The sequence below is a fragment of the Panthera pardus genome, unplaced genomic scaffold (assembly GCF_024362965.1).
Source record: "Panthera pardus isolate Hobbes unplaced genomic scaffold, ASM2436296v1 HiC_scaffold_21, whole genome shotgun sequence".
Lineage (NCBI taxonomy): Eukaryota > Metazoa > Chordata > Mammalia > Carnivora > Felidae > Panthera > Panthera pardus.
Window position 1 is genome coordinate 39,996,944 of NW_026526777.1, and position 19,389 is coordinate 40,016,332.

Consider the following 19,389-nt stretch of genomic DNA (forward strand, 5'->3'; position numbering starts at 1 on the left):
GCTACGGTACAGTGAGGAACCCTCTAGGCAGGATCTGCTGAATCCTGGACCATCAGGCTATACCCCAACTTGCCCGAAGATACTCCTGTTCTTGTGAAGTTTCCGAGAAAGAAAAACTAATCCTTACGACTGTGCTAAAGCAATAATGGCGTTTCAATGGAGAGAAAAACTGTAACACACACATGACACGTACATGGGCTCCTTCTGCACCTCGCGGCCACCCATTTAGATCAGGCAGAAGAGCATCGTGTCGCTCAGCCCCCACTCATTAAGGCTATCATTTCCGTGGCACAAGCTTTTAACCCCGTCACCAAAAGATAAGCGGCTTTAATGCAAGGTTCTGTAAAGTTGCAGTATTATCACCTGCTGCTGTCAAGTGGCTCTTTAAAAGGGAATCAAGTACCATTCTAATGAAAACAGGCACAGGCCAATTAGTGCCAATTAAAATGTTGATGGTCGCACAACTGCTGCTTGTGGAAACAGCAAGGCATGGAAGGGTGTCCAAAAAGAGAGACTCATAAGAGGGTAACATGCTTCTAGTTTAATTTCTGATATCTATCTATCAATCTATCTATCTATCACACCCCAAAGAGCTGGGGCTATGATCTCTAGTTCAAATAGCCAGCTTTTTGAACTCCTTTTCTGGATGACTCTCACTTTGCACAAGCTGCTGCTTCTCCCTGGAATGCATCCCCCTCATCACTCCTACAGGTAAGCACCACTTCAACCCTGTAAACTCGGGGCACACCTCACCCCCTCATCAACAGAACCAAGCCTTCTCTGACTCTCAAAGCACCTCTCCCTCACTACACTATAATTCTTATCAGCCTGTGGGTTTCCTCCAGGAGGCTGCAGTTACAGCTTGCTGAACTACCTTTGTATCCTGTTTCCCTAGCACAGTCTAGAAGCTCAATGCTAGGTTTGTTGAATGAATGGGTGAACTAAGCCATTTTAAGAAATTAACTCATTGGTGGAAACCCTGTAACCCTATATTCAGCCTGCAGTCTAGAGATTCCTCGCCTTCACAAAGAGCCTGCAACGGCCAGTTCCTGGACAGACTGAAGCCCAAACCCCACAATCTCCTTGATTTGTAGGTGGGGTTGGGGGGTGAAGGGACAGGAACAGAAGGAAGTGTTAGGGAATGCTAGGTAGGGGGACCACTACCTCCCTACTCCCTCAGAAAGGTGTAAAACTAACAAGTATTCAAAACCCAGATTTAGGGGTCATGCCCGGGAGAGAGGAGAGACTTATGAACAACACCCTCAGAACTTGTTCATACTCAGAACTTTGAAAGTTTGAGGTGCAGACCTGTTCTGAAATTATGTGGCCCCAGGTTTTGTCCCTACGAGCCAGCCCTGCCACCCGAGTAGGGGCCAAGAAGGCCAGGAGTTTGGTGGCAAGGCTGGGGCCTAGTGGGAGCGCATAAAAACTCCTCTGCCTCCCAAGATCCCGTCTCCCCTGGGCAGGCGGGGAGCGGAGTGGGGCCGGGGAGCAGCGTTCCTCTCCCGCCGGAGCCAGAGCGACGTCGTTCTTCTCTCATCTTCCGGCTCCCACCCCTCGGGTCTCTCCAGCTGCCCTTTCCAGGCCCTCTCTCGGTTCCCAAAAAGCAGGAGGGAACGGGGAGGAGGGGGGCGACGGTGTGGGTTTAACCGCAAACTCTCTCCAGACAGCGCTCACCTTCCACCTTCACTGCCCAGACCAGACGTGCGCCTCAGGTCGGGCAGCTCCCACCGGGACAGAAAACGCCTGCGGCCCGGCCACCTCGCGCCCCCCACCGCTCTGCCAGCGTCCCGGGCCGCCGATCGCGAGCTGGCGCTGCCGGCGTTGGTCCCCGCCGTCGGCCGGGCGCCCGGAGCGCCCTGGCGGCCCCCAACCTCGGGCCCGACTCCCCGCGCCGCAGACGGCGCTTACCTGCTTACATGGCCCCGTCGGTGCCCCGGAGTCCCGCGCGGAAAGGCTGTCGTCCCGGCGGTGGCGGCGGCGGCGGAGCCCCAATTCCCTAAGGAATTGATTCCAGTGGCTGGCGGAGGAGGGGCGGAGGGAAGGAGCCAGAGGAGGCGAAAGGGGAGGGAGGTTTCCGCCGCGATCCCGGCGCACCGACAAGGAGAAAAGGAGAGCCACCTAGGCACGGGATTGTCCCGCGGGAGGGGGGCCGGGGCCAGGAGGCCGCGGAGGATGGGTGAGGTGGGAGGGGAGGGACAGACCGCGACCACCGGGTGTCTGCGGCTCCCCGAGGACCGGAGCCGGGAGGGCGGGCAGCGGAGCGAGGAGGAGCGCGGCAACCTGCCCCCGGACTGCGCCGGCTGCGCCCGCTCGCTCGGGGCGGGGGGGAGAAAAAGTTGGGCAGAACTTTCCGGGGCCGCGAGAGCCCGGGCGGCAGGAAATGCGAGCGGCCGGGAGAGGAGGGAGGAAGGGGCCGTGCGATGGGAGGGGACGGAGCAGGCGCCGGCGGCCGTGGCTCCCCCACCCCCGGGCCGGGCGGCGGCGCAGGGGGCCGGAGGCGGAGGGAGCGCGGGGCGCGCGGCCGGGGGCGGGGAGGAATGCGCCCGGGAGGCGCGCGCGGCGGGGCGGCGGCGGGGGGGGCGGGGGGGCGTCCGCGCGGGGGAGCGCCGAAACTTGGAGCCCGAGCTCCCGGGCTGGAGGCGAGCCGGCCTCGGGGACGTCACAGCGCTGGAATCCGAGGAATGCCGGGCGGCAGGAGCTCCGTGTGCAGGCCCGGGAGCAGTCGCGCACTTTTGGAGCGGTGGCTTGGGGAACTGTTTAAAGGTGAGGGCTGAGGAGGGAGGACGGGTGAAACTCCCTGGAGTCAGAGACGTGGGAGTGGTGAAGGAAAAGCGACCGCAGCCGGCACGACCTAGCGCCGCTCCTGGCGGAGGCAGGGACGGGGGCGGGAAGGGGGGAAAAAAATCCCCCTTAGACCTTCGGAAACCGCAGGGGCGGGGCAGAGGCGGCCACTCGCGGGCTCCGACCGTGGGCAGGGACTGGACGTCTCATCTGGGAGAAACCCTCCGAGCGGGGCCGTCCCCAGGCAGCCACTGCACAGGAGGAGACAGACCAGGGGAAAGGAAGGTGGCTTCCCGAGCATGCAATCTCCAGGTCTCTCCCCAGCGCACCGGGAGTCTCTGCGTCCTGGATCTGGCGTCTAACTCCCCCCCCCCCCCCGCTTCTCCCCACGCGCCGAATCGCGCAAGCAGTTTTGTGTGTGCTGGGAGCTGGAATACGTCGTTTCCCCGGTTCTTTCCGTGCCCCAGCCTCGCCCCTCCCCGCCTGGGTGGGCACTGGGAGGGAACTTCCTTAGCACTTTCAGAGGTGGGGTTAATGCGACGCAGCGGCCGTGATGGTAAAAGCACCCAGCCCGGCGAGGGAATCTGGGTTTAGGACCAGCCCTGCTCTTGACCCAAGGGGTGACGGAGCCTCCCAGCTCCTGAAAGCCTTGGCTTTTGTAGCTGTAAAAATCGTTTTCTTAGTATCGTCTACTTTTCCGTGGTCCTTTGCGTTACCAAAAATATGTCTTAGGGGTCTGTTCTCTTACCAGGACTCAGAACCCAATCCTTTAGCCCTTTCTTAGGTTGAAAAGGGTCCTTGGAGTCGTTGTCATAGATGTCCCAGATTGCTTCAGTGTCCCACATCTCATACAAAAATCCGGAGCTCTCAGGGAAGAGAACTGGGAACTAAAAAGCAAAACCTACTGTGCTCATCATGTACAAATTTGTGGTGACTTGACTTCTCTGAGTATTTGCCAACCGCCGGAACAGTGAAGTCAAGAAGCCCCCACACAGGGGCAGAAGGAAAAGGCTGAAGAAAATTGAAGTCACTTTCTCAAACTTTCAAGGAGATAGCTGGATGGCTTCAGTATGGACTTGCTGGATTTCCAAAGAAAATTTCCGAATGCTTTGCTGTGCTCCAGGAAGTATGGAAAGCACTGTATGTGCCCCCGTGTGATTACCCCATTTCCTAGATGAGAAAAGCGAGGAGTGAAGAAATCACCTGTCTCACCAAGGCTTACAACAGCTAGTGAACTAGGATAATGGACCCTTGTCTGGCCCCAAAATTGCAAGCTCTTAAACTCTTAAAAATTTCACCAACATAAGGTTCACATTAAAAATAAGTAAATCCCTGCAGGCTCTCAAAGTGATACAGAGGAGAGGCCTCTTGGAGTCTTGGAGGAAAGGAAATGGCATTTGTGTATTGCCCCTCTGTGATACCAAACTGAGAACAGAATGCCGAGACAGCGGTGGTATGGAGGCACAAAGGTTGCATGTAGACATATGATTCTGGTTCTGCCTCTGACCAGCCAGGTGACCCTGAACAAGCCACTTCACCCCGAGGCCTAAGTTTATTTTTTAAGTGGAGTGTGACATGGAGGTCAGAGTTTGGTTGAATTACTTCATCTCTGAGGTCTTTCCCGGTTCTGACCTTGAATGAATGTATGGTCCTCCAGGCAGACCGCATGCCTATGGAGGAAGCTAAGTGATAAAGCCAGGATGTCTCAGGGAGAGAACTGTTTTCACACTGCCTTCGGAATCAGAATGAATGTGGGGGGTGTTGCAGGGTGTTCACAGGCAAAATACACACATACACACACACACACACACACACAACCCACACACTAAGATTTAGCACTAAGCCTGCAGACTCCATTTGAATAATTTTACTTCTAAAAATTAAAAAAATATATTATTATTTTAGAAACCCATGAAGTACATCCGACCAGCCATTATTTCTGTCTTTAGAATAGATCACAGAAAAGCGATACACAAGTAAGAATATTTTTTTAATGTTTATTTTTGAGAGAGAGAGAGAGAGAGAGAGCGTGAGTGGGGAAGGGGCAGAGAGAGGGAGACAGGATCTGAAGTAGATGCCAGGATCTGAGCTTTCAGCACAGAGCCCTCCACGGGGCTCAAACTCATGAACTGTGAGATCATAACCTGAGCTGAAACCAGACGCTCAACCCACTGAGCCACCCAGGCACCCCAGAATATTTTTTAAATAGAAAGTACAATGTGAAGTGAAAAAAAGCCTTTCATTCTTTGAATAACTATATAAAAGCTAGTCACAAGCTACTTTCAAAAAAGAAAAAAAAAAAAAAACACTTCCTAAATCTGCATCACACTCAAATCTCCTTAATATGCATCAGAATGAACAGGATAGTTGATAGCACAGGTCCCAAATACATCCTGACAGGTTTACTTGAAAACTTTGCAATTTTAGGAACTTGTCAATATTAAATATCCCCCCAAATATTTCAACTTGTTCTAAACCTGATTCAAATTCTAAATACAGGCAGAATCTCATGGGCCCTCATGATTCTTCCTATCTCCAACTTTTCCTCCCATTAATTTATTAATTGTACACCTTCAGAAACATTGAAATCACTCAAAGCAAAACAAAACAAGTTCCTCAATCAAAGCGAACAGGAAAGTAAGCAAACTTTTGCGGGAAAATGCTTATGATCTCCAGCGTTCTTCCACAAATGTTAAAGTTCTATATATTAATCATGTATTTGTTTTTTTCTAAAAGAATATTTGGAAGCTGATAGTAATGGTGGGATATAATGATGGAGAGCTTTTTAAAAATACATAATGCTGGTCTGTATCCCCTGCTCCCCACATTTCATTCATCTTAGTCCCTGAGTTCAGGGTGGAGGCTTGGGTCGGTGTATGTGTGTAACTGTCATATTTTTAGACAGTATTTTATTGAGAACATTTTCACATTCAATAAAAAGCACGACCTTCATTGTATGTACAGTTTGACGATTTTTTTTATGTGGATGCATCCATGGGACCACCGTCCAGATCAAGATACAGAAAATGTCCATCACCACAAAAATTTCCCTTGTGTGACCTCTCAGTCTGTATCACCTCTCCAGGCTAACTTCTGTCACTATAGAGTAGTTTTGCTAGTTCTCAAACTTCATATGACTGGAATTACACTGTGTGTGTGTGTATATGTGTGTGTACATATCACCTTGCTTATCCATTCTCCTGTTGATGTTTTTGAAAACATTTCCGAAGTGATTCTGTTATACCACCCCCCTTTAATTCAGAACCACTGACTTAACAGCACAGATATAACAAAATAAGTCTAGATTATTAACACAAAAACATGTTAAGCATGAGAAGGGAAGAAAGAGAACACTTTGGAAGGATGAAATTTAAGAGTGCTTTAATCGTTGTGTGCATTTAGAGCTCCTTATTAATGAAAACAAATTAGCGAATTGACTACAATATGAACTTCTTGTTATCTGGTGATTTTTTTTTAAAGCTACATATTCTGCAGAGTTGTTGTGTACAGCCACGAGTATAGTACCCAGTGCCACTCCATGAGCTAAAATAGTCTGGAGTGTGAATGGCATTCTCTGGAGTTGTGCAATGTGGTGACCAGGGCACTATGCATCCTCCCTTCAGAGATAGTTTCGTGGTACCTGCTTTGGAAGAATCATTTCTGACGCAGAAGACCGAGCCCTTCTTCCCTCCTGGTTGCATCTCTGAGGCTTTCCGTTTGAGTAAGAGAAGGGCCCCCATCCCAGCCTTTCCCAAGGTTGACTAAGCCAGGAAGTCACATTCTTCTCAAATATTGGGAAAATGATGAGAGACTTATGGAGGCACAGATTAGATGAAAGAGTACACTGTTTCTTTGGGTTTGCTCTGTAGTCTGGAGGTTTGGCATTACCTGCATCCTTTCATGTCACACAGTGTCTCCATTTCGTCATGTGTCCTAATGTTTCAACTCTCCCGCTCCTGACGCATCCTCCTCTCTGGCCATTTCCTCTCCATTTCATTTCTCTTTCCTTTGCCCATTCTTCAGCAGAAGGCGCTCTGCCTCCCACAGGGACTGACTACTCCCTGACCTGAGCCAAAGGAGAAAGAGCCCCCGTTTCCATGCCAGTCAACCTAAGCCACAAGTGAATTATTTCCTTGTTACTTCCTTCTGGAAGGAATGTCAAACACAAACATTTTGAGGTTGTATTTTTTTCAGGCTGGGAGGAGAAAGGCGAATCAGTGTCCTGAGACGCTTTGCCAGCTCTTCTGGCAGCTACAGTTGACCACTGGGCAATGAGATCAGCTAGCTATCTGGACATCAGGCAGACTCACTCTAGGCACATCACTAGTTTTTCCAATGAAAATGTACATGATTCAGCCAGTTGGTTACTCTTTAAAGAGTCTATGCACTAGCAGTATGTATTAATCAAGAACACTCTAGAAAGAGTAATGCAGCTGCATAATTGGTACTTTCAGCAAGATTTAAAGGAAATAAAACCTAGGCAGTATTAAGTATCTCACCAATTTCAATGTATTCATTATCCTTCTGTACTAATTTCACCTTGGGTTGCAAACACCCTTTGAATCATATCTTAAAGGCACAAGCTCTCCGATCGTATTCACCTGGCTCACCTTTCCTCACCTCCATCAGCCCCAACATTGCCTTCCAGCTTTTCCAGGCTTGATAGAAAACACACAACCTCTCTCCCAACACACTGGCATATGCACACACACATCAAATCACCACGTCCTCTGTAGGGCACGCTGCTAGTGATGAGCTTACCCCATCGTTACTGCTTAAAATCGTGTTTTCCGGAAAAGGAGGCTTTTACTGCTCCTGTAATCTCTTCTAGGAGACCTTCTTCATTGTGATTTAACCAATTTTAAACTTTGTAATGGAATTGAATCATTAACAAACCGTTTTCCATAGTCACTTATCTATGGTTGTTAATCTCAAAAACATCCTCTAATGTTGAGTGCAACAGATCTAATAGGCCAGGGCCACCGTCTTAACATAAGTTCCCTTGGTTTAAGAACAAAACCCCACTTCAGACTGTTAAAGCAAAAAAGGAATTCATTGGCAAGATCCTGAAACATGTCATGGAATCCGTGAGAAAGAAGGGCAAGACCAAAGAACCGTGAGGACACTCTGCTTTTCTGTCTGGAGGTAAGATCCTCTACTCTTGCCTGTGTCCAGACTTAATAGCTATGTGACCCTGGGCAAATACTCTCACACCTGAATTTCCTCAAAAAGGGAAGTGATGTAAAAAGGGGGAAATGATGAACATATCTACTTCGTAGAGTTGTGGTGATGATTAAATTAGTCAACATGTGAAAAACTCTTAGAACGGTACCTGACACACACTGAGCTCTCAATTATGGTACCTATCAACATTATCATCAACCTCGTTCTGTATCTGCAGGCTGGTTTCTGTCCTTCAGCAGGGACTGAATCTCCTATCCAAATTCTCAGGAGAAAGAACGTGGCTTGAGATGTCAAACCAGGGTGTTGGAGAAGGAACAGGCTGCTGTGACCGGACCCAGCCCTTCGTGTGGAAAGGACAGTTCCCAGAATGGGAATGCCTCTGTTCACTCTGTAACTATCTATTCCGTTTATGCAAAGGGCCAAATCCAGCTTCTCATGTGTAGAGAAGAAAGCGACCCACTAGGGAGGTTAAGTGACACAGGGTGGAAGGTAAGGGAATCAATATCCATTGAGCACTTACTATGCTGTAGGAACAAGGCTAGGTCCTGTGTATATATAATCTGAAATAATCCTTGTAACAGTGTTTGAGTGTCATGAACTGAACTGTGTTCCTCCAAAATTCATATGTTGAAGTCCTAACCCCCAATATGATCGTATTTGAAAATCAGGCCTTTGTGGAGATAATTAAGGTTAAGTCAGCTGAGCGTCCAACTTCGGCTCAGGTCATGATATGGTTATGGGTTCGAGCCCCATGTCAGGCTCTGTGCTGACAGCTCAGAGCCTGGAGCCTGCTTCGGATCTGTCTCTCTCTCTCTCTTTCTCTCTCTCAAAAATAAACATTAAAAAAAATTTTTTTAAAGGTTAAATGTGGTCATAAGGGTGAGACCCTTATCCAGTAGGACTGGTATCCTTCTAACAGGAGGAATAGATACCAGAGCCCTTCTTTCTGTGCATGCACAGAGGAAAGGCCACATGAGGACATAGCAAGAAAGAAGGAGAGAGGCCTCGCCAGAAATTAACCCTGACAGCACCTTAACCTTGGACTTCCAGCCTCCAGCACTGTGAGAAAATCAATTTCTGTTGTTTAAGCCACACAGTCCGTAGTATTTTGTTATGGCAGCCTGGGCAGACTAACACATTCAGGTTAGTGTTTCTTCTTGTCTCCCAGAGAAATAAACTGAGACCTCAAGACATTAAGTACCTTGTACTTAGACATGTACTAAAACATCGAGTACCTAAGTGAATGGTAGAACCAAGATTCAGGCCTCCTCATCTCTACTTCTGAAGTTCACGTTCATTTTATTCTATTATGTTGCTGCAGAGTTTTTTCAGTACCACTGTGAGTCAGGTGGCCGAAATTAGATGGGATGGTAAAAACAGGGGAAATAAAAACATCGGCAGGATAGAGTGTGTTCTAAACTCCCCCCCTTACAGTGGTTCCCCGGGGGACAGCCCTACTTGGCCAATAATAAATTGTGCTAACGAGAAGACACATATCCAGAGTTTACATCTCCAGTTATTTCAAGTCCTTCCTTTCCCACGTTTATCTGAGTGTTCCCAGCAAAAGAGGAAATGGATGCTGCTGCTATAAGATCAGACAGCAAATCCTTTCGAAGAACTTTAATACCTTGCTACTGCTTATTTCATTAGTCCCCGAGACGCCCATGAGTTGATGTTCTCACCTGCGTGGAGTCAGAAGTGGCAAGTCAGGCCCATGGTTCCTCCGGCACACAAGAGGTTGCTTTGGACTGGCACGAAGTCACACCTTCTGGGAGTGTCGAGTCATTTCTGTTCATGACAGCCATCTCAGAAGGTCAGAAATACCAATACACTGATTTCTCAGAATAGTTAGTTGTGATTCTCTCCTCCATGAACTGAGCTACACTGTTTTTCTTCCCGCTTCTATTCCTACCTGGCCCAGCTCTTAGGGAGGTACCCAGCTATAGAATTTGTCATGGCTGGCCAAGGAGCCATCAACACCTCCACTGAGCTGCATGAGGGCAGGTACACGAAGCTATAATTATCCCCGTCTAAGCTTCTCCAGAATGTCTGCCTGAGGCCATTTTGTGGCATGCTAGTGGGAATAAGTGCCAGGTTGCTAAGAATTACTGGGATAGAGAAATTCTGAGTGAAATCTTGAAATTATTGTTCACAAGAGATAAGGAGAGTGATGGTGAGGCACATTATTACACTAAGTCAAGCCAGCCCCACATTTCTGAGTAAAAAAGGTCAACAGATTCCCATCTTCACGATGTACATTTTTGAGTCCTTTCCACCAACCTCAGAAAAAAAATCTTTGGAGCTAAAGGGTCTGTATTTACCTTCTCATAATTATGGTGTTCAGAATCAAGGGGCCAGTCCAGATATGGCTGTCTTCCTGACACCGTCTGTGTTTGTTAACGTTGATAGCTGCACCGAACCTCTGGAACAGTGTGCAACGTAAGAAAGCTCGGTTACCATCTTATGGGCCGCTGACTCTTCTCCTTCCAGAAGTCCTAGATGACAAATTTAAATATAACCCCACATAGGCAGCAATTCATTTGTTTATTTTTCCTCCATCTCCTTAGTTCTGGGCTTGCTTTTTTAAATACAATCTAAACACCTAGAAGAAGTTGTCGGCAAGTGATAATGCAAACTGCGCTACCAGATTTATGGAGGTGAGAAATGGACAGCCTTCCAGACGGATTACAAATCCAGAGATGACTGGAAAGGAAAGCAAGAACAGGGTGCATTGGTTTCTGACATGGGCAGCTGTGGCCAGGACACCCGTGCTCTGAGAGGTATGGGAGATGAAAGGAATCTTCTGCTGTGATTAGTGAAAAGGAACAACCTTCGCTGGGGGAGGGAAGGATCGGGTCATGTTTAGGATGCCTTTCTAAAGCACATGGGCACCTCAGCCTGCAGGGGTGAGATAGGGTTACCCTCGGGTATGGGCAGGGCTGTGTAAGAGAATCCAACGGCACTAAATCAAAACCTGTCCTAATCCTGGCTGCTTCCTGGCCACCTCCCCTAGACTAAGGGGTGACTCAGAGTGTGCCTGGCTCTGGGACTTCAAACATTTCTGAGTAATTCCCACAGACCTGGACAAGGGCAATTAGAGGACTGGTTTGGAATGACCACTGTGGATCAAAAGATACTTCCTGTGGCCAGCAGGGAGAAGGCAATTGCCCAGGAAGCTCAATTTTGAGGTGTCTTCTGCTCAACTAGAAGGCGGAGGTGTCTTCCACCATACTAAATCATAGAGGCTGGAAAGAATTTGCTAAATAAGAAGGCCCATGCTGGGCTTCCTTCCACGGTCGGCACCTCCGATTTAGTGGAGTATGCAAAGACAAAGTTTTCAAATAATGAAAGAGAAGCTGAATTGTTAGTGATGGATGAAGACCCAAATGATCTGGCCACTGGCTACCTCTCTGACCTAATTTCCAACTGCTGTTCCCTGGCTCACTCTGCTCCCAAGCAGGGTATCCGCATTCTGCCATTCCTTGAACGTGCCGAGTACTCTCCGACCTCAGGACCTTTGCACTTGCTGTTACCGCCACCAAGAACTCCACTCCTCCAGATGTTTCCTGCCTCGTTCACTCACCTTATTCCTTCCATAGACCTTTCCCAGCCATCCTGCCAAAATAGTACCTCTTCACAACACCATTTTCTATTCCTTTACCCTGCTCTAATTTCGTTATTAGCACTCACAGTGCCTCACATTGTTATCTATTTACGTGTATTGCCTTTTTCCTTCCCCCCACCCCACCTTCTACCCCAGAAATTCCATAGCTTCAAAGATTTTTGTCTGTTTTGCATTCCACTGCCTGGAGCATAGATCTTCAACAAGTATTTATTGAATTGTTAAATAAGAAATTGTATTATTTTATGTCAGTATACGCCATTGTTTTCTGTGCTCAGAATCCTACCTATATTCTATGATTTCATCTTTACGACAGCCCTATGACGTGGGAGTTACTGTCTGCCATCTATAGATGAAGAAATTGAGGATTAGAGAGAGGAAGTGACTTGTCTGTTTTTGTTGTTATTTTTAGATTGTGGTTTCTGTGTTTTGGGGGGGGTTCGATGCTTGTTTTTAAAGACCTCAGTGGCATTGAGTTGAGGCATCCAGACTTCTCCCCAGCTCCTGCCACACCATCTCCCTCAGTTCACGCACAGGCTCTCTTCTGCTTACTTTGTATTTGTCCCCTCTTTATGTCCTATGCCCAACTTCATTCTCCTCCTCCTCCAGACTGGCAGCTGATAGAGTAGACCCACGGCAGTAAATAGTCGTCCAGAGTATGTACTCCAGCTAGCTTGCCTGGCCTGACCTCCTGGCTTTGCCACTCACTCGCCGTGTGACATTAGGAAATTCTTGGTCATTATTGCTTGAACTATTGGCCTCCTTCCATTTCCTTTTGTTCTTCTGGTGTCCCTACCAAATGGACTTGGACACATGTCTGATTCTCCAAATTTCTTTTCCATTCTTTACCCTGTCCTTTTGCAATGCCTCCAGGCAAAACTCCTTGGCCTAATCTTCTAGCTCACATATTTACTACTTATTACTATTATTTTTTGAGCGTTTTTTAAATTTTTTTTTAGTGTTTATTTTTGAGAGAGAGAGAGACAGAGCGTGAGTGGGGGAGGGGCTGAGAGAGAGGGAGACACAGAATCCAAACCAGGCTCCGGGCTTTGAGCTGTCAGCACAGAACCCGACGCAGGGTTCGAACCCATGAACCACAAAATCATGACCTGAGCCAAAGTCGGACGCTTAACTGACTGAGCCACCCATGAGCCCTGGAAGTTTGTACTCTTTTACAACCTCTCCCTATTTTCCCCAGCCCCTGGCCCCTGGCAACCACTGTTCTACCCTTTGTTTCTTTGAGTTTAACTTTTTCTCTTTTTCTCTTTCTTTCTTTTCTTTCTTTCTTTCTTTTTCTTTCTTTCTTTCTCTTTCTTTATAGAGTCCACATATAAATGATATCATACAGTACTCTTTGCCTCTGTCTGGCAGAACTAATTCTTAATATTTCTAATTCTTTTACTCAACTGCTTATTCTCACTTCCTGTTCCCAGTAAATTCTCTCATTTCTTTAAGCATATTTATTACTCTGGCTTTTACTTCTTTTCCTGTTTTTTCATGAGTTCTGCCTTCTCCGGTATAAGTTATTCCATTTGTTGTTCTCCCAACTTGCAGCTCTCAGAATCTGCCCTCTGAGCCCATCCTTGCCCCTTCCGGACATCGAGCTGCCTTGATTAGGAAAATGCACCCATGGAGAGGGGCAGACATCTAGCAAGATTGTGCTTCTCCAGGTGAATCGGTGTGTGTGCTGGCTGCCGTGTGCCTTTGTGGGAGACACATGGTACTGTGCTCAGCTGGTCTCCAAAGAACCTCTGAATAATCTTTTATTGGAGGCAGCCACTCTGTATTACAAGCAGATGCCCACAGGAGGGTGAGAGCAGGGGTGTGTGTGTGTGTGGAGGGGAGTTCTTGGGGACTGGTCAGACCAGCTATACTCCTTGCCATCTGCTCATCACCCTACCAGGTCAGAGCTCTGCCTTGTGGTTACCCACTGCTTCTGGCCTGTCCCCTGATACCCTGCCCCTGCAATCATCACCAAAAGGAAGGGGGAAATCTGCCTAGGGCAATACAGGGATGATGAAAGGGCAGAACTAAAACATTGTCCCCCAAACCTGGTCCCTATTTGTGACCCTAGGCCTTCCCCACCCCTGGCTACTTTCCCTGCCCGTGGACAGAATCAACATCTATCCACCTCAGGAGTTTCTGGGACTCATTGCTGAGAACAGCTGTCAGGTCCATCCTTTCCTATGGCATCTGTGCAGGGGCCGCCGTGCTTCTAGCCTCTGCTGCTTTGCTGTGTTGCTGCACATTACAGCCCTGTAAATTTTCTAAGATCACCAAGCTGGTAAGTGATGGGATTCAAACCCTAGTCTTTTTTTTTTTAACTCCAAATCTGTGTTTTAATCCCAACACTCAGGGTTTGCTGACAGATGATTGGGTCGAAGTATACATCCAACTAAAAAAATTATTTCATTCCAGGTATTTTCCACTAAATGGAATCTGGCTCCTTAGAGAAATGGTGGACTCCAGGTCTGAGGAAAGAAATATACAAGAAAGCTATCAAAAGAACACTAGAGTCATCATCAAAGGATTCAGGAACCACCTTGAAGAGACTCTCAGTGGCTAAAGATGGGTCCATTTTAGCATCTAGAAGGATGATAATGGCAATTAGTTGTAACATTTCAACTGTTTGTCAAATGATATGAGAAAAATAATTAGTCACCACTAAAACCAACTCATTATTTTGAACAATGATAAACAGAGGGACGGAAAGAAACCGTCTTGTTTTCACTAAGAAATTATACCACTGAAAATCAAGTAGCAGATGAGGAGGTTTTTTTCATTATAGAAATATCCTAGATAACAAATAGAAGGGATGATAAAATTAGAATACCATCATTTTGCCACCTTGGATAAACTAGGATCAAGGCATGAGCTTCAGTGGTTGCTAACATCACAGAAAGAGACACTAAACTATCACTATCTTGCTTTGAAAGAGATAACCTGAATCTGAACAAACTGCTAGGATAGATTAAGCTACCAGCTATCAATTATAAAAAAAATACAAGAGCCCAGGAATATGCTCAAACAGACCTCAAGAGAAGCAGTCAGCAAAATGTAAGGTATGGAAAACTCTAGATGAAATTTTTTGTTAAAAACAAATACATTTCAACGATAAGGGAATGAAATAGGGGTAAGTTTACAGATTAAAAAAGACTTAAAAGATGTATCAACTATCACAACATGTGACCTTATTTGTATCCTGATTTAAGTAAACTCAAACAAAAAGCTGTTTATGCCATTTATGAAGACATTTGAACACTGATTAGACATTAAGGAATTATTGTAAAATATTTTAGATATGATAACTGGTATTGTGTCTATGTTAAAAATAAAGAGTCCTCTCCTCTTACATTTTTAAAAAATGTTTATTATTTGAGAGAGACACAGAGTGCAAGTGGGGGAGGGGCAGAGAGAGAGGGAGACACAGAATCGGAAGCAGGCTCCAGGCTCTGAGCCCTCAGCACAGATCCCGACGTGGGGCTCAAACCCACGAACCGCGAGATCATGACCTGAGGCCGGAGGCAGAAGCTCGACCGACTGAGGCACCCAGGCGCCCCAAGTGTCCTCTTCTTTTAGAAACATATATTGAAATGTCTATAGGGGCACCTGGGTGGCTCAGTCAGTTGCGTGTCCAACTCTTGACTTTGGCTCAGGTCATGATCCCAGGGTTATGAGATCCCACCCGGGGTCAAGCTCCGTGCTGAGTGTGGAGCCTGCTTGGGATTCTGTCTCTCTCCCTCTGCCCCTCTCCCCGACTCGTACGCTCTCGGTCTCTAAAATAAATAAAAATTAAAAAATAAAGAAATATCTGTGGTTGAAATGTAATGTCTGATTTTGTTTCCCGTGACACAGAGGTGGGAAATGGAATGTGCATAAAACAAGATTGTCAACGAGTTGACCGTTATTGAGGCTGAGCCACGGGTATACGGGAGTTTGTCACACTGTCCTGGTTAATTTCGTATGAATACGAAATAACGAGGTGGAAAAGCGAATAATAATTAAAAGTTTAAAAATGGATATATTACAAAAATCATCTGTTCTCATTTCAAACAATATCGAAGTATTTGATTAAAAGGAGGATCATCTGTTTTCACATCCTCCCACTTGCATTTTAACACTCCCCAGAGATAATCACTTTAATTCTGTACTGATGCAGACAAAAGTTTTGTGGGTTTTGAATTTTGTTTTCCCCTTAAGTGCAAGAAAAAGCCAAGATTAAGCATTAGTTGCTACAAAATGCTGACTGTGAGTCATCCTACATTTGGGGCAACACATACACAAGATTTTTTTTTTAAGTCTGGAAGTACATATGCCAAATAGTTAACGACATAGGGGAGAAAATGACATTTTCACCTGCACTAAATTTGAGATTTGGACTCAGCAAAGTAAGTTCAAAGGTACCTCACTTTGGAGACAATATAATATAAAAATCTCACATTTAGGAAACAAATTTGTTCTAGATTGGGTGGAAGGAATCTTCACTAAAAACAAGTAACTATAACCAAAGGCTCCTTTAAAATGTGAACAGGACTGTTGATTTTAATTTTTAAAATTTTATTAAATTTATATGGAGATTTTTAAATGCCTACACATGCACACACCCCATGGTCCATGATCTGGATTGGACATCAGGAGACCCAAATCTTGAGGTAAGCCCTGGAGAGGGCAGCAAAAGAACTGATCAATCCTATCAATTCAGTTTTTTTACACCATTTGTGTCAGCTAGAATTATTCCATTAAAATAGTTGATAAGTTCATCACAGTAGACTTGTCCAGGAAAGAGGAGAACAGAAAGCTCAGAAAGCATAAAAACATAAATAGAGACCAAGTATCATAACTAGATGAACCTTATTTAAAAACAGAGAGAAACACTTAGTGTGTATATCATTATTTCTCTTCTGACAAGGAGCAGGAAGATGGACTTGTGGGGCCCTTCCACATGCCAGGAACCACCTACTCCCACCCATCTGCCCAGCCAGCTCCATATGTTCTATCAAGTCAACGGAATATTTTTATGATATTTTTCCAATTAAAGAGAGCATCTTTTCTACCCAGTTTTTCTACAAACTCCTTATGAACACTTATATGATTGCATTTGTGTTAAATCCACAAATCCTTTCTTATAAACTATAGGCAGATGAATTAATGTTAATTATTTCCTGTGCACATAGTTGATCTTAACATTATCTCAAAACTATTTAATAATCCCCTATTGTTTGCTAAGTGCTGAGAATACACGGTTGAGGAAGGCACCTTCCATATTTAGACCAAAATAGGTCTTTGTTGCCATCTTTCAATACCTTCCTCTAACTAACAACAGCATTTTGGATGAATACATGCTCTTTGATAAAGATGGGTGGTGTAGTTTTTTAAATACTAGAATATGGGGAGAACGTTCAGTAACTTGCTTTCTTGAAAGAACATTATTACCACATTTTCCTGTATTCTTTCATTTAAAAAAGAATCATTCAAACTAAATGATAGTTGGCGTAAAGCCTCAAAAACTGTTATGGCATAATCAAATCATGAAAACAGGATTGCGATTTAAGAAAACAAGCCTTAGTAGGCACATGAAAATATCATTTCTGGCTAAAATAGCACTTCACTCTACAAACTGTGAATGAAGGCCACAGAAGGATTCTAACTTCAAACTTCCTAGGATCTGAAAATCATACAAAGGGAAAACACCAGTACTATAATAAGGAACAAAACATTTTAATCTATGTAAAGAGCTGCTCTGTAAAGTTAGTTACATCTGTATGTGTCTTTTACATACGACTGATACTCACTTTTATTGATTTGCAGCCAGTGAAGCCATTGCTCCCAATTTTATTGTAGGAAGCAAGTACTCTAGAAAAATAATTTGAGAAAACTCTCTATACTTATGGAGAATTAGCCATTTCTTAACCAAATTCTGTTATCAAGAAAGTAAATATTAGTATATGGCCACATAAAACTATCAATTTCCTCAAAAGTACACAGAAACAGGTGAGTTGCAAAAAATTGGCAGGATAGGGATTTACGATTCAGGTACAAGAGACCCTCCACTCCAGCTATTGATAGCTGTGCCTGGGCTGTTGGAAAACATGGCTCTGGTCTCACCATGTGACACATTGTGAGCTCACCAAGGTCTCAGCAAGAGTTTGTAACGGGAGCAAGTGACATTTTTTTTTTTTTTAACGTTTATTTATTTATTTATTTTTTGTTTTTTTTTGTTTGTTTTTTTAACGTTTATTTATTTTTGAGACAGAGAGAGACAGAGCATGAACGGGGGAGGGTCAGAGAGAGGGAGACACAGAATCTGAAACAGGCTCCAGGCTCTGAGTGGTCAGCACAGAGCCCGACGCGGGTCTCGAACTCACAGACTGTGAGATCACGACCTGAGCCAAAGTCGGATGCTTAACCGACTGAACCACCCAGGCGCCCCAAAAGTGACGTATTTTTTGTACTAAAGTGGGATTTCATTAGAGTAGTTCAGCAGGGATTCACTTTGGAGAAAACCTAATATAAAAAACTCCAAACTCGTGAAATAAATATATTTGGGGATTGTTTCTTATTCAAGGTAAATCACCAAGGCTATAACCATTGACTCATTTTATATTATGTGCATCAGTATTGATTGTAATATGAGTTTGATATTTACACAAATTTAGGGGTGCCTAGGTGGCTCAATTGGTTAAGCGTCTGACTCTTGATTTCGGCTCAGGTCATGATCTTACGGTTCATGATATCGATCCCTGTGCCAGGCTCTGCGCTGACAGCATGGAACCTGCTTGAGATTCTCTCCCTCCCACCACCACTCTGCCCCTCCCCTGCTTGTGCGTGTGCATGTACTCTCTCTCTGTCAAAATAAATAAGAATTTAAAAAATATTTACACAAATTTACACCTAATTTAGGATCTGAGCTTGAGGTCAGGCATGAGTGACATTATTACAAGTTATAAACGGGGCTTATGACTCTAGAATTCACTTATAGGTCCTTGTTTTCCAGACTATACATTAAGGGGAATTGGCCTAAAGTCTCTTTTAACTCTAAAATTGTACGATTCTTTGATTTTCCTGAGACAAGTCTGTTGCTACATCAGTGGCTTTAGAAGTTTCTGGTTCCATCACATGCCCCTTTCTGCAAGCCTATTTTGAAGAATAGTGGTTGGGACCAATGCTCTAGGAACCAAACAAGTAGACTTCTTGTGGTTCTAGAACCACGGTTACTGTGCATCTGGCTTTTTATGGACATATCAGTCATAAATCACCTTTCAATCCTCAAACACCAGTACAGAAGTCTACGTAAGTACTGAGGTATTCTATGGGTAAAATACAAAAAACGGTTTATGAATACAAAATATTTCTAAAATCCCCCCAAAGTAAGTTAGTACATAAACTTTCCTCAATTTCTTGTGCTTTTCCCATATCATTTCTTAAATTTACAGTGCCCGCCACCACTTGTCTATTAAAGCAGGAGAACGGTATGAACAGGCAGCTAATTAATACATCCGAAAAAACATAGAAGACCACTGATTTTTAGTCCACTAATTTATTTATGCCTAGAAACTTAGGGCTGTAATTTCCCATTCCTACATAAGCTATCATCATTTATTAATTCAACCACTGTATCTTGAACTCTTGCCGTGTGTCAGGTCTTGTGCTAGACAGTAGACACAAGAGGTTACAGCCACATAGGCTCTTTGTGTCATGAAAGCTACAGCTAACACAGACCTAAATGTTAAATAAATGATTATACCAAATATATTCATAATTACAAGTCTTGCTAAATGTAATGAAGGAAAAGAAAACAA

At 45.1% G+C, this 19,389-nt stretch overlaps 2 protein-coding genes across 3 annotated transcripts in view; one reads left to right on the forward strand and one right to left on the reverse strand.

Annotated features, from left to right (window-relative positions):
* The window catches only part of PTPN14 (protein tyrosine phosphatase non-receptor type 14), a 171,608-nt gene extending 169,089 nt beyond the window's left edge, over positions 1 to 2,519 (reverse strand). The window contains exon 1 of one of the 2 annotated variants that reach the window (XM_019428332.2): positions 1,912 to 2,515. The gene's annotated coding sequence lies outside the window, so the exon portion shown is untranslated. Of the gene's footprint in view, positions 1 to 1,911 lie in introns of both variants that reach the window. The other variant, XM_019428351.2, reaches the window with a different exon arrangement.
* Positions 2,520 to 2,586: 67 nt separating this feature from the next.
* CENPF (centromere protein F) overlaps positions 2,587 to 19,389 on the forward strand; it is a 100,679-nt gene continuing 83,876 nt past the window's right edge. The window contains exon 1 of the mRNA XM_053909159.1: positions 2,587 to 2,766. The gene's annotated coding sequence lies outside the window, so the exon portion shown is untranslated. The remainder of the gene's footprint in view (positions 2,767 to 19,389) is intronic.